The 13,863-nt window shown below is 43.4% G+C and overlaps 2 long non-coding RNA genes across 3 annotated transcripts in view; one reads left to right on the forward strand and one right to left on the reverse strand.

The window, feature by feature from the left end:
- LOC143270552 (uncharacterized) overlaps positions 1–13,863 on the reverse strand; it is a 37,593-nt gene that overhangs the window by 8,558 nt on the left and 15,172 nt on the right. The window contains exons 3-4 of one of the 2 annotated variants that reach the window (XR_013047749.1): positions 11,242–11,423; positions 10,303–10,361 (exon numbers count right to left, since the gene is read on the reverse strand). This is a non-coding gene — a long non-coding RNA (uncharacterized LOC143270552). Of the gene's footprint in view, positions 1–10,302; positions 10,362–11,241; positions 11,424–13,863 lie in introns of those variants that run through there. The other variant, XR_013047748.1, reaches the window with a different exon arrangement.
- Positions 1,431–7,094, forward strand: LOC143270554 (uncharacterized). The gene is made up of 3 exons (XR_013047751.1): positions 1,431–2,248; positions 5,945–6,060; positions 7,000–7,094. It is a non-coding gene; the product is annotated as an uncharacterized LOC143270554 (long non-coding RNA).

A 13,863-nucleotide genomic window follows, 5' to 3' on the forward strand; every position in this document is an offset into this window, starting at 1 on the left:
GTGCAACAATCAAAATTCATTACTCGGCTGCACTTGCCAACCTGTCCAATCAGATCTCAGCAACTCACCCTAGCACAGACTTAACCTTTCTATTTAAAATCCCACTGCTGAAAAAAGCCTGCTGCATGTTGTCTGCCTTTGCCTGATCCAGAGGCAGGCTCCCAATGCCATGCTTGCCCTGCTGGGGAAATGCATCTCTTTGTGCTCAGGATTTGGTGTCAGTGTCTTCTGTACTGTCTCTGAGAGGCTCGCTTAAAGTGTGTGTGTGTGTGTGTGTGTGTGTGTGTGTGTGTGTGTGTGTCCCTTCAGATCTTGTGAGCTGCATATTGATAGTAGGCCTGAGGATTTGCCTGTTTCAAACATTTCAGGTGATATAAGGGCTGAGACCAGGGAGCTCCACTTTGAGCATCACTGTTCTCAGTCTTTGTGCTCACCCTGGTGCCCCATTGGAATCCCCTTGTGAGTTTATAAAGCCATCCTCATGGAGTGCCTCATGCATGGCAATACTGATGATGAGTTCTGGTTATCCTTGTAAGGACAAGCATTTCTGTTCTCATGCCAGTGGAAATGTCATCACAGTTTTCAGGTATGCCCACACTGATGGACCTTTTTAGAGTGCTAGTCTACCTCTCTAGGCCTACTGAGGGAGCTCATGGAGCCCTGTCTCCCTCCCTGTTGACACCCAGCCTTTCCTGGCCCTGGGGCAGGGTAGAAAGTCTAATGCACATGAGGAGTTCCCAGTACATAGGATTCAGGATGTGACATCCAGTAGACTTGGGTAGTGCAAAATGCAACCTTAATTCATGGGGTCCCTGAGGCCTGTGTTCACAGGGTTCTTTGCTCCTGGGGCTATGCCCTACCACAGGCTGAATTCGGATAATGAGATGCAGAACACAGAGCATAAGAAGGATATGTCAGATGTGAAGAAAATACCCAAAGAAATTAGTGAGGCCTTGTACAAATGCACAGAGCTGAGTGAGACCAAAATTTACTGTTGAGTGCATGACTTGGGTGGACTCCAGAACTTGCTAAGGAGTGTTTCTTGTTGTCTGAAGTTTCTCCAGTCCTGCCTGACCCTGCTGCCAGGAGGAATCTGTCCCACCTGCCTCCTGCAGCAAAATGATCCCAAATAAACACACAGAAGCACTCATTACTTACAAACTATATGGCCAATGGCTTAAGTTTCAGCCTAGCTATATCTATCATCTTAAATTAACCCAATTCTATTCATCACTGTTTTCCCACATGGCTGCTGAATGCCAGGCTGCTGGCATGTTGCTCCTTGGGTGGCAGCTGGCATCTCCTCCAGTTCTGCTTTTCTTCTCTGTCTCTCCTGGACTTTCATGCCGAGCTCCTTCCTGCCTTGCCAAAGGCCAAAGCAGCTTATTTATTTACCAATGGAAGCAATACATATTCACGGCATACAGAAAGACATCCCACAGCATCTTCTTCCCTTCTCCACCTTTAAACCAAAGTGAGGGCGGTGGTTCTAGTCTGTTTACCTCTTAGCAAGCAGCCTGCCTTATTGCTCTTGGGTTTGTGCCTCCTAGACTGAGTTCTCCTAAGTGTTAAGAGTCTGATAGCCCCTCCCAACTTTTGCCGGTCAGCTTCTGGAACTTCTAGACAGAAAACATAGTTTGCACCATGAATGGTTTCTGTGGCTCTGGCAGGAACTTAGAGAGCTGGTTTCTTCGGACACATGGATGGAAAGTATTCCTGATGTGTCTTCTGTCTCCCTCAGAGCATGGCTTCCCTCTACATCCTAATATTTTCCCAATACTGTGAACAGTTAAGTACCAGGGTATGTTTGTGGGATGCAGAAGATCCAGTCTTCAGAGGTACATGGATCCCTTTTGCTGTCAGGGTCTTCAGAAGTAGTGTAAATCTTTCTGGAATGGGCTATTCTCTGGCTTTGGCCTGCACCTGAGTGATGCTGCCATGACTAATGTGGGTTCCAGCACAGGTCTGTTGGGGATGGGGACATGGGACCTTGCAGGAATCATGGTATTAGGAGGCAGGAGTGGGAGATGGAGGCAGAGATCATCATTTTTGGTGATATTTCAGCACCCTCTACAGTCAGCACCTGAGTGAACAGACTCAGCTGAAGGAGAAAGTAAGAATCTTGCTAGATGACAAGAAAAAGCTGCAGGGGGAACAGATTTTACTACAAGAGTCCTGTGAGGAGGCAAAGAGGCTCGGTGAAGAGGCCCATGAGAAGATCTATGACCTCTGGACAAGGCAGCTGCAGGTAGGTTGAAGCAGCAGGGCCAACCTTGCCACCAGTCTGACCATACACACACATATATTCACACCCATGCAACCATTTACTCACTCCTCCACCTGACCCATCCCATCCAATATTTCACTTCTGTGATCATTCACAAGTCTTTCTGGGAGTTAGTCTCTTAGAGCAAGCAAACCCTACTGCTCTGCTGGAAGCCACAGCCCATTGAGGGAGATGGGTCAATCACATACCACTCACCTGTATGTCAGTATGGGAGGAGCCGTGCTATGATGGGAGCCACAGAGATCTGAGTGAGTCAGGTCAAGGGTCTGGGTCTCATTTGCTTGGCAGGGGTCATGTGAGATCAGAGGCAGACACAGCATGGAAGGAGGAACACCCCCTGAAAAAGCCAAATGACCAGGGCTCCTAGACAGCTTTTGGGTTGTCATATGACATTTTACCCTCTTGTTCCCAGACTGCCATGGTGTTCTCTTTACCTGGCCAAGCTCTTGGTTCACAGTGACAGAAACTAAATTAACAGCTTGTCAGTACTATTTGCTGTGAGTGGCATTGGCCAGTTCTCCCATCCTGGATCTTACATTCAGAAGCTCAATGGATGACCAGGGATGTGACAAGGGCTTATGAAAGGCGGGGATCAGGGTGACAGATTTGAGCCAACTGCATCAACATAGCCTGCAGAGACACAGCATGTTTCTCTAGGCATTTTTAGTCCCAAATGATGCAGAACTGTGGGACTCACTTATAACAGCTACTGTGAGGAGTCTAAAACCAACTGGCAATGTCATCCTCATCCAGTGTCATGTCCTCCTCATTGAGTTCTGATCAGTGATGATTTGAGGGATTTGTGTCTGTGTGTGAGTATGCCTGTGTGTGGGCGCATACATCTGTGCGTGTTTTCGAAGGTGTGATGATGACATCAAGTGTCCTCTGTGGCTTTCTCCCTTATTCCCTTCAGCCCGAGTCTCTCACTGAACCTGAAAATTTCTGTTCTGGCTAAGCTGGATAGCCACAGATCTTTGTATCTCCTGTCTCCTCACAGTAGAGCAGCCTGTCTTTTTCTGTCTCATTTCATTGTTAAATGGTTCATTTGTTCAGAAAAAGAACTGACTTATAGGTTTCTCTTCATTTTTAAACATTTTTATTACTTTGGAATTAATGTGTCTTATAATAAATAACAAAAATCAAACAATGGAGCTACTTTAAAAATAAAGAAGTAGACTTGTTTTCTTTCACACCATAGAGGTAACTTCCCTGAAAAGGTCTGTTTTGTCTACTGGCTTCACAACATGGAACCTGATATTTTGAAGCTCACTCTTAGGACAGAGTCCAACTCATAGTTGTATAGAGTGCTGCATTTTAGAAAAGTCCTGTGGATGATCTAAGTAGCCTTCCACTGACTGGCCTGTTTTCATGTAATGTGCACTGTAATCTGGTCAAAACCTGTTTGGTATTGACAATGGGTGACTTCTAGTCTCTGGTGCTGTTAATGTCTTCTGTGGAGGAGTCTAGGTAAGTTTAGTGAGGAGACTATGATGATTCAACTTAAATCTATCGGGAGGCTTCATGTCCGACCCTCTTCCCCCAGCACTTGGTTTTGTGTGGTCCAACTCAGTTGTGCAGAGGTTGTTACTTCTCTGTATGATCAGTGAGTCTGGTGATAAGAACTTCCCTGCGAAGGGAAATAAGTTCAGGCCAGGGCAGAAGAGCGTGGCTGGGTCTAAGAGGCTTGTAGACTGCAGGGAGGACCCACTACCTCCCCCTAGAGTAGAAAAGGTGCTGCAACATTCTAGTCTTCTACCTTGCCTTTCTGGATTCAAGAAAGGTAGGTGTGTGTGTGTGTGTGTGTGTGTGTGTGTGTGTGTGTGTGTGTGTGTGTGTGTGTGTGTGTTGTCTCTATGTGTATCTTTGTGGAATGAGAATGTGTGTTTGAGCCTCTAAGTGTATGTTCACTCTGTCACGAAACAATGGAACATCTTTAAGGATGATGGAGATGGATTTCAATGAGAAAGTACTGTGCCTAATCTTGTTAGTACCACTTTGCCACAGTCAAAGAACAAGCAGAGCTGCCCATCCTTCTGCATGTCCACACAACTAATTACAACATAAGACATAAAATTGATTCAAGCTAAAGTTTTTCAGGTATTTGTAGGGGAAGAATTATATTTCTGCAAAGAAATCCTCTGGAAAAAAACAAAGTAATGGGGTCCATGATGGTGAGAGAGAGGCTACTGAGAGGCAGGAAAGGCAGGAAAGGTTTGTGTCCCTCTCCTCTGTGTGAAAGGAGGCTGACCACTGATGACTTCCCTGCACTTGTTTTGTTTTTCTCCACTTCGCATGCTGCCATTTTCCTTTCACCTTTGACTAAACTTGGTTCAGCTAACCTTGCCCTTGGAGCTGTCCTGGACTTTATTCTCAGAGAAATTCTGAACTGCAGAGGGGCTTGTGGCTGCATCCCAGCCCAGCAGAAGTCCCACAGCTATGCTGAAGTGTGAGAAGAGGCTGTCTCAGGGCACTGCTTAGGCTTATCATACTCTCAAGTACCCACTCCATGTTGTTTCTGCAGCACTCAGAAATTGCTTTTATTCCAAACTTCTTCATACTGAGTTAAGTTCAGCCTGATGGAGAGTTGGGAGAAGTGTGATCTCTCAGACATTGCTAGTAGTGTAAAATGGTGCAGCCCTGTGAGAAGCTATGTGCAATTATTCAGAAAGTGGATCTACAGACTTCAGGTGGAGCAATGATTCCAGAATGGAAAGTGTTGTCCACAGAGAATAGGGGACAACAGGGATACAGCAGGACTCATCAGAACAGTCCAGCTACAAACTCTTCAGATACCCATCACTGATGAGTGCAAACATACAATGTGGTCCATGGGATATTGTTAATTATGGAATAATATATGCAGTCTTTTGGCCGTGAGTTAGTCAACCTTCTGTTACTCAAAGAAATCCCTAACACAATCAAATTACTTGGAGGAAAGTTTAATATAGACTCCGGATTGGAGAGATTTTCTAGTTTTCTGAGCTCATTCCTTTGGGCCTAAATGGAGGCAACCTGTGGTATACAGAGCTTCTTTAGGAGGAAGCTGCCCTCCTTGAGGTACTGGGAAGCACTGAGTGAGAGCAAGGGGCTGGTCCACTGCCATCCAGTGGTCCTGTGCTGGGGAACTAAGCCTTCAATGCACAGACTGGGGAACTTGCTAGGAGAGCTTAGATTACAGATCAAGGAACCCTGGTGTTCACCTGTCTGTGTACAGGATTTCAAGGCAAGCACTGCATTGACTTATCTGCACACTGAGTTCTTCTACCAGGTCACAAGGCATGCACATGTTATACAGACACAAAAGCAGGCTGTACATCTGCACATATAAAATAAAAATAAACTGAAAAATTATCAACACTTAGTAAAAGTACATGATCTTCTCCACATCCCTGTGCTCAGAGCATCCTGTGTTTCCTGCCTCCGGGCAGGAATATGGGTAGACAGGTTCTAGGTTAATGAAAGGTAACTTTGTTCTCCATAGTATCCCAGGTGATCTCTTCTTACATAAGAGTATCTGGGAAACTAAGTGTGGATGGAATGTAGTCTGCTTGTATGTGTGCATCTATATACATGTATGTCCTAGAGAGAGAGAGAGAATGCATGTTTATGTACATGGTGAGGAAACCTCCACTAAAAACACAATCTTCTAATGAACAGGAACATCAAACACTTGAGGAAAATCTTCAGTCTCTGCTGAAGCAGAAGGAGCTGCTCACCCGGCAAAGGGACTTGGCATTAAAGCTGCAGCATCACTTCACTGTGTCCCAGATGAGGTAGGAGCCCAGGCTTCCAGAAGCAGGTGGATCCAAGTGGGTCCACTGTACCTGGATCTCTGTCCTCTTTGTGTTTTGTCAATTGGCAAAGCTGCCAGCCACCCCAGGGAAAGAAACCCTCAGAGTGTCCTTGCTGGCGCAGTCAACAGGAAGCAATATGCTTTCTCCTTGGTCTGATGGGGACTGTGTCCTCCTCTTCCTTTCTGAGACCTCTAGTATCCTCTAGTATCTCATCTCTTAGATTAGATCTCCCAACAAATATTCCCATGGCAGCCAGAAACCTAGAAAGGAGGATCATTGATCATGAAGGAAAGTGTGTCCTCCTGCATCTTTTCCATCAGGAACATCACGTTTAGAGAGAAGTGTCCACCTTTTGCTAATTTGCATAAAGCACACTCCCGTGGATTGCAGGCTCTTTGCAGTGTTTATAAGTTTCTCATGAGAAGATTTACTCTTGGTCATAAACAGAGGAGGAGCTGACAAATTAATCCCATGCAGGGCTCTAAGTTGTAGGAATAACCAGAGCCTTCTTTGCATTGCCGTGTAGACTCCACTAGAGGGCAGGCATAGAGTTTTCCAGTATATTGACATTCACCTGGTATCTATTCAAGGCCAGTGATATCTTTCCTGAACTGTGCGTAAGACTTTAACATACTGATATTTCTCCAAAATGATGTTTTTGGACTGTTGGAGAAATATGCTGTTTTTTTTTTCTAATGCAGCACAGTATGTTTACCAGTCCAACTTCTAGCAGTTTTTAAAACCTGAGAAAAAAATCCTGCCCAGGTGCTCTCTGACCCTTTTCCCTTAGGCAAGCAAGGAATGAACTCAGCTGAAAGGTAATGCTCGACTGTTTAGCTGAGTAGAGCTGGTGGGGGCTCAAAAGCTGACATGGCAGGTCCCCACCAGGCTTGTGCCCCAGCTGCCTTCCTCCCCTAGGTTTGAAAATCTCCAGGTGGAACTGGAGCAGACCACAGCCCAGGAAGAGAGCCTCCTGCAGAAGGAGCTGCTGGTGCAGAAACACTATGTTCTAGGCAAGTAAGCCACCATTGAGCCCCATCCCCAGCAGCCAGGGTGTTCATGGGGTGTGTTTTCTTTCTTAACTTTTGTTTACTAGGGATAAATAGTCCCTGATTTTTCTTGACAGTGGCACAGCAAAACTGATTCTGAATATTTTCTTTGTTGATTTTCCCTAACAGCACCTCTTCAGAAAACTGAGAAGGCTGGAAGAAGCCAGAGACACCTTGAAGGCATGACATTCTACACTCCAGGTTCTCGGCCTCCTCAGAAAATGCCACCTCTTTTCAGCTGTGAACTCACTAGTGAGGTAAATATCAACCTACCATCAGGCGATCCAGCCACAATCTGATCCACATCTGTGGCTCACTATTCCCAGAGAAAAGATTGTATCACATTTTGTCTGAGATTCAGAGGGCACAACACAAATTACTAAGAACCCTGACATCCATCAGCACGTGGCCCCAGTGACGGGCAAAACAAAATGAAGAGGACATGTGGGTGAGCAAGAGTTCTTCTGTCAGCTTACTATCAAGGGCTTTGACAAGCTGACTCCATATGTGATGGGAAATCTGACAAGGAAGACTGTGTTAACATCACACTGCCATCCAGACAGACCTCACCCAAAAGCATAAGATTCTCTCCAGTGCAGTGCTGAAGCTGACTTGTGCAAGCTGACTTGAAGCCATGTCATGTGCAAGTTTTGCTGAAGATAATTCACTGCAGAGAATAAGCTAGTTCCTCACCTCATTTGCTCTCCCTAATGAAATTCCAAGTGATCCTGAAATGTGCTTAATTTTTTTGTTTATATGTTGGGATATTTATGCTTTAGATTTTGTTTTTTTTCATTTTGGTTTAAGGTTTTGTTAATATTTGTTATGTCTTATATTCTTGTCATTGTTTTAATAGTTTGCTATGGCTATACATTGTATATAAGGACTGCTGTTTTGAAAGACCCATTGAGTAAAATGAATGTAATTTATGAATAAAATGCAATTTCAAACTTCACTCTGAGACTCTTCTTTAGGCAGGTGAGGTTTCACACTCCTGTAAACCCTGAACTCACAGGCTGGAATGTATCTCATTAAGTTCCAGGAAACTTGAGATGCACAAGGATTTCCCATCCATGGGACTCAGAGGTAATTTCAGGCCCAAACTACTCTAAAAATTCTATACCTGTCCGGTGCATTGGTTAGGGTTTTATGGGGTAACTGAATTTCTATACATATATACAAAAGGCTATGTTTTAGAATGACTTAGAGGCTGTGGTCCAGCTAATTGAACATTGGCTGGCTATAATGGCAAAGTCCTCGAATCCAGTACTTGCTCAGTCCAGTATGATTGATGTCTCAGCCCATCAGCAGTATAGTCTGGAATCCCAAAGCAGTTGGCTCCAATGCCAGTGAAGGCATGGACATGCTAGCAAGGTGAGAGCAAGCAGCTAAAGAGAAAACTCCCTTCTTCCATTTCTTTATATGGGCTTCCAGCACAAGGCCTGGCTGAGATTACAAGTGGGGTTTTGGGGCTCAAAACATCTGAGTTATAGGTGTTTCTTTCCCCATCAATATCCAGATTAACAGAATGTCTTTCTAATGCAAATATCAGGATTACATGTGGATTTTCTCTCTTCAAATTAAGCAAAAATACCTCACAGGCATGCCCCTCCATTTTGGGGTTTAATGAATTTCAGATGTAATAAATTTGACAAACAAAAATAGCTATCACAACTGCACACTTGTCAACTTGACACACAATTATATCTTTTGATGTCATGACTAATTTCCAAATGTAAAACAATATCCAGGTCTTAATATTGCCTAAACATTATATAATTATTCAGAGTACAACACAAACACATTATGTATTAGACCAGCTCAAAATTATGCCTAACATGATTTAATTATCCCTTGTAGTTGGAGTTTTCCTGTGTCTACACAGCTCCTTCAGCAGCTCAGATCCAAGTAAACACACAGAGACTTATATTACTTATAAACTGTATGGCCGCAGCAGGCTTCTTGCTATCTAGTTCTTATATCTTAAATTAACTCATTTCTATTAATCTGTAAGTTGCCATTTAGCTTGTGGCTTACTGGTATCTTGATCTTACTTCTCATGGTGGCGGTGGCTTCTCCTGACTCAGCCTTCCACTCCCAGCATTCTCCTCTCTGCTTATCCTGCCTATACTATACTTCCTGCCTGGCTACTGTCCAATCAGCATTTATTTATTAATCACTCAGAGCAACACATTCACAGCATACAGAAAGACATCCCCAGCAATCGCTGTACAACTGCAAACACATTATAAAGTTAGAATAAGTGGCATTGTCTCTGGAGGGACATTCTTTTAGTATCTCAAATTTAAATATGATAACCATCAATATTCTTCCACTTTTGGAATAAATTTAGTTTTATTTATTTATTATTTATTTTTTTACATCCTAACCAAAATTTCTCCTCCATCCTCTCCTCTCAGTCCTTCCCCCAACCTCCACTCTTCCTGCTCCCCATCCATTCCTCCTTCTCTTTTTTCTCTTCAAAAATGTGCAGACCTCCAGGGCATATCTGCCTGCCAAGTTATATCAAGTTGTCGTGAGACTAAGCAGGACTTCTTAAATTAAGGCAGGACATAGCAATTCAGTAGGAGGAATGGGTCCCAAAACCAGGCATTAGAGACAAGCCTGCTCCCGCTGTTAGGAGTCTCACAAGATGACCAAGTTATACAACTGTAAAATATATGCCGAGGACATACTTCAGTCCCATGCATACTCCCAAGTTTGTGGTTCAGTCTCTGAGTCACTATGAGCCTAGGTCAGTAAGTTCTGTGGGATGCTTGTAGGGCTCCTGACCCCACTAGTTCCTACAAATATTTAATTGTTTATTCACTATTTTATGTGCATTGGTGTTTTGTCTTCATGTATGCCTGTGTGAGGGTGTTGAAAACTCTGGTCCTGGAGTTACAAAAGTTGTGAGCTACATAAGATTTTTTTTCATTATTTTAAAAATAAGTATTTCATATGATGAATGTATAGACATTTTCTGATTGGTATTTAATATAATAACATCTATCTATTTTGTGATGAGGAAATAAATACATACATATGGTAGAGAGAGAATGAACATAGAATACACACCATGCCATTCTGTCATTCTGTTCATATGGACAATGAACAAATTAGGAGGAGTCAGCTCTTTCCTTCCACCCAACTAGCCATCTCATTGGCCATTCCCTGGTACTTTTCATGATCAACTCGTGGCTTTCTGCCTTAGAGTGTTTTCTTGTGGTTCTGAAAGTTAGAGAATATTTTAATATTAAAGGGCATTGTGAAAAATTTGTGCAGAATTTTGTTTCAAATGAATGATACTGTTAATAAACATAACAGGCATTCAGAGTTGAAGGCAGGAAAGAGCTGACACATCAAGCTGGCCACTGGGAAAGTTCTGCTGCCTCCTTGGCTGGTGTCTGGAAGTTGGGATTTCAGTTTATCTTTATATTTATATACACATGTATATACAGTTAGATATGGTTTTACATATTAGGTATATCATATAGATACTTATAAAAATATGCACATAACTATACTCATAGTTCTGCATACAACATGCATACCATACACATGCATACCAATGCCACAAAGGTTGTTTGTTTCTTTTTAATTTCTTGTTATGCCAATTTATTATACATCTAAATAGAATTCAAAGTATAATTCTGTGTGTGTGTGTGTATGTGTGTCTGTGTCTGTGTGTGTGCATGCAAAGGTGTAGACACATACATGTTTTTAAATGTATAAATGTGTGCACATATTTGTGTATGTTGTATAGAAACAAGCATGTGTGTATTGTGGCACAACACTGATGGTGCCCTCATCTTTTATGATGGGGTAATAGCACTATTTCAGTGAGGTGGGGCATGCTTGATCATGCTTCACTCTGTGCATGGAACTTCCATGCTTCTAGAGCACTGATGTTGTCTAAGATGTTACTAACAATGTGTAGATGTTTCAGCATCTTTCTTAGATGGAGATCTACAATCTATGTCACATGTTAAGTTCCTCAGATACCATTTGACACCAAGCACAGGTAAGTTTTCAGTTTCTCCTTCCTCCTCCACTGCCCTTTCAGATTATAGTAAATCACCCCCCATCAAGTAAGTCTAACAATGCTTACTAGCTATCCAGAACTTGGTGAAGAGCAGGAAATTGTGGGTTCCCAGGTTCCAATGATGCTGACAAGAAGATTTCCAGTGGGCTGTTCCTACTGCAACTTTTGCAACAGGCATCCAGGTTGAGACAGCAAAGGGGCATCTCTGCTGGGCAACTGTATAACTTCTCTTCTTCCAGATTCTGCTGCTGCAGACAGGAAAAGGATTTCAAGCTCTGTGATTAGATAGCTGGTTTAATTGAGGCCACCCTCCCTAAATCCTGTTAGTTTTTGAGGGTAGCACAATGCTTACACTTCATCTAGAAATCACAGGAACAATTTCCCCACAGTTTTTCTTTTATAACTGAGATTTGATTGGTTGAGGACCAGTAGAAAAAGATTTAACTCAGTTTTGTTTTCTTTCTTTTTGCATGCCACAATTCTTAACCCTAGGTTTTCATCTGCAATAAGACAGACGAATGGAACACTGTGATATCTTGACTAACTCCTCAGAGAGCTAAGATGCCTCCTTCCCACTACCCTTCAAATGTCGTGTTAGGGCAAGAAAAAAGCATCCATGGTAAAGAAGTGTAGCGGGGTCCTTTGCTGTTGTTCCCTTTGTGGGAGGGGCCAAGTAGACACAGAGTCAAATCACACAGAATCAGGGAGAATGTGGAACCAACAAGCTCAGTTTATTCAGTTAGAGGCAAGCCTTATATACCCTCCACCCCTCCATGGGGGGAGGTCTGATGAATATGCATCAGCTGGTGTGACATGCTGTCTCTCATTGATCCAGGTCATTTCCAGATCATGTTTCAACTGCTGTTGCCATGACCATTAGGCAGACCCAGGCTGGCTCTCAGAAAGTATCTTTCACTTGCATGGGGCAGGTGGCCCTCAAGCCTGTTAGGGATGAGTCATCCCACAAAGAAGAATAAAAACAAACCCAATAATGAGGACCCTGAGTTAGAAGGATTGCTGGAAATCTGAGACCAGCCTTGAGGGATAAACTTTCAGGGAGGGACAGAGGCATGAAGTCAAAGGACAGTGGGAGATTGGGAAGGGGTATGCCCAGAGTGGGATATGTCCCTTGTTTTCTACTCCTAATTTCCACTTGTGTTTGTTAGAAAAGATGACAACAGCTGAGGCAGAGTCAGCACCTGTCCCAGGACTCCACTTTCCAAATGGGACAGGATGAACTGCTGTTACACTGCTATCCAGTGAGTGACAGCCTCAGAAGTCATCAACTACCATGATGAGAGGAGGTAGGGAAAACCTCATGGCTTTCTGCTTTCTAGTCAATTCCACTTCAAGGTGTGTTTAATGATGGTGAAGGGACAGGCTGGAGGGCAAATTTCAAACAGCTCTGTTCCCCAAACCCTGGTACTACGGATGGCACAATAAAAGCTTCATAATGAGAGACTCTTGATAATAAACTGAGTCTCAGAAATGATAGACCAGTATTTGAACCATATACATATGGACTGAGTCTGTCCCTTCTCCAATGACCTTCCTCTTCTCAGCAGTGAGCTTCTGTAGTAGGACATGACAATTGGGTGGGATGTTGCCCCTGAGCAATGATGATAACTGTAGCCTTCGGGCACCTTCCCTTATTACCAGTACAAAGACATCTGCATAGCTTGACCACCTTTGTGCTTCACTGAACAGAGTGTGGCCTGGCCTCTGTGACACTACACAAGGAATCATTGTCATGGTTACATGTGTGCCCGTAACAGGTTGGCAGCTCACTCTATTAAAGTGGGCTGTGATTCACAACAATAATAACATGTACAGGAATCAATCTGGTAAGTCAGTGCAAACATTCTTTGTGGGAAGACATTATCTCACATCAGTGAGTGGACATTTGAAAGGGATCTTGAAAGGGATTCTTGAAAGGGATCACAAAGGACTGGTTCATTGTTCCAGGGGTTTTCAAGGTAGAAGACAAATGACATTTTGAGAAGTGTTTCCATAGCAAGGACAAGAGGAACACCCTCATAGTGCATGCCATGAATGACATATAGGACAGGACACCATACCCACACTGCATAAGAGGCATCATGAAGATCTGTACATCCCTCATGTGCCTATCAAGGCAGCCTCTAGATCAAAGGAGGACCAGCCTCTGCTGTTAAATTAACTGCCTGTGATATGCCTTCATGGGAGCAGACCACAGAAGGAAGGAAAGGCAGCAGAGTCCTTGTTGGGACTCTATTTTGTTATCTTTACTGAGAAGCAACAATTTGCACATGGTGGCCACAGTCACCAATGCAGCAGCAAGGACTCCCCAAGCACCACTGTCTCCTCCCTACTTCACCTTTCTGTTTGTGTAATATGTAGTTTATTTCATCTGGAGTCTGCGCTGTGTGTTGGTGTCTGTGCCCATTTCCCTTGAAAGAGCCAATGTTCCTCAGAATATACTTGAGATGTAAGAGAAACACAATAAATACAGTCTTCTATCAATATCCACATATTATTTTTATTCAGAACGGCTGAGCATAATCCAAGGCAGATTACAAATACAAAATAGCTTCAGTCAAACCTCCACTCAAAAGTATCCCCCGCTTCAACCCTGAAGAGAGACAGGTACCAACAGTCCCCGAATATCAATGTAACCAAGCTTAACTCTAACACAAAAGTTGACTAGAT

This window comes from Peromyscus maniculatus, chromosome 23, assembly GCF_049852395.1.
Source record: "Peromyscus maniculatus bairdii isolate BWxNUB_F1_BW_parent chromosome 23, HU_Pman_BW_mat_3.1, whole genome shotgun sequence".
In the NCBI taxonomy this organism is placed as follows: Eukaryota; Metazoa; Chordata; class Mammalia; order Rodentia; family Cricetidae; genus Peromyscus; species Peromyscus maniculatus.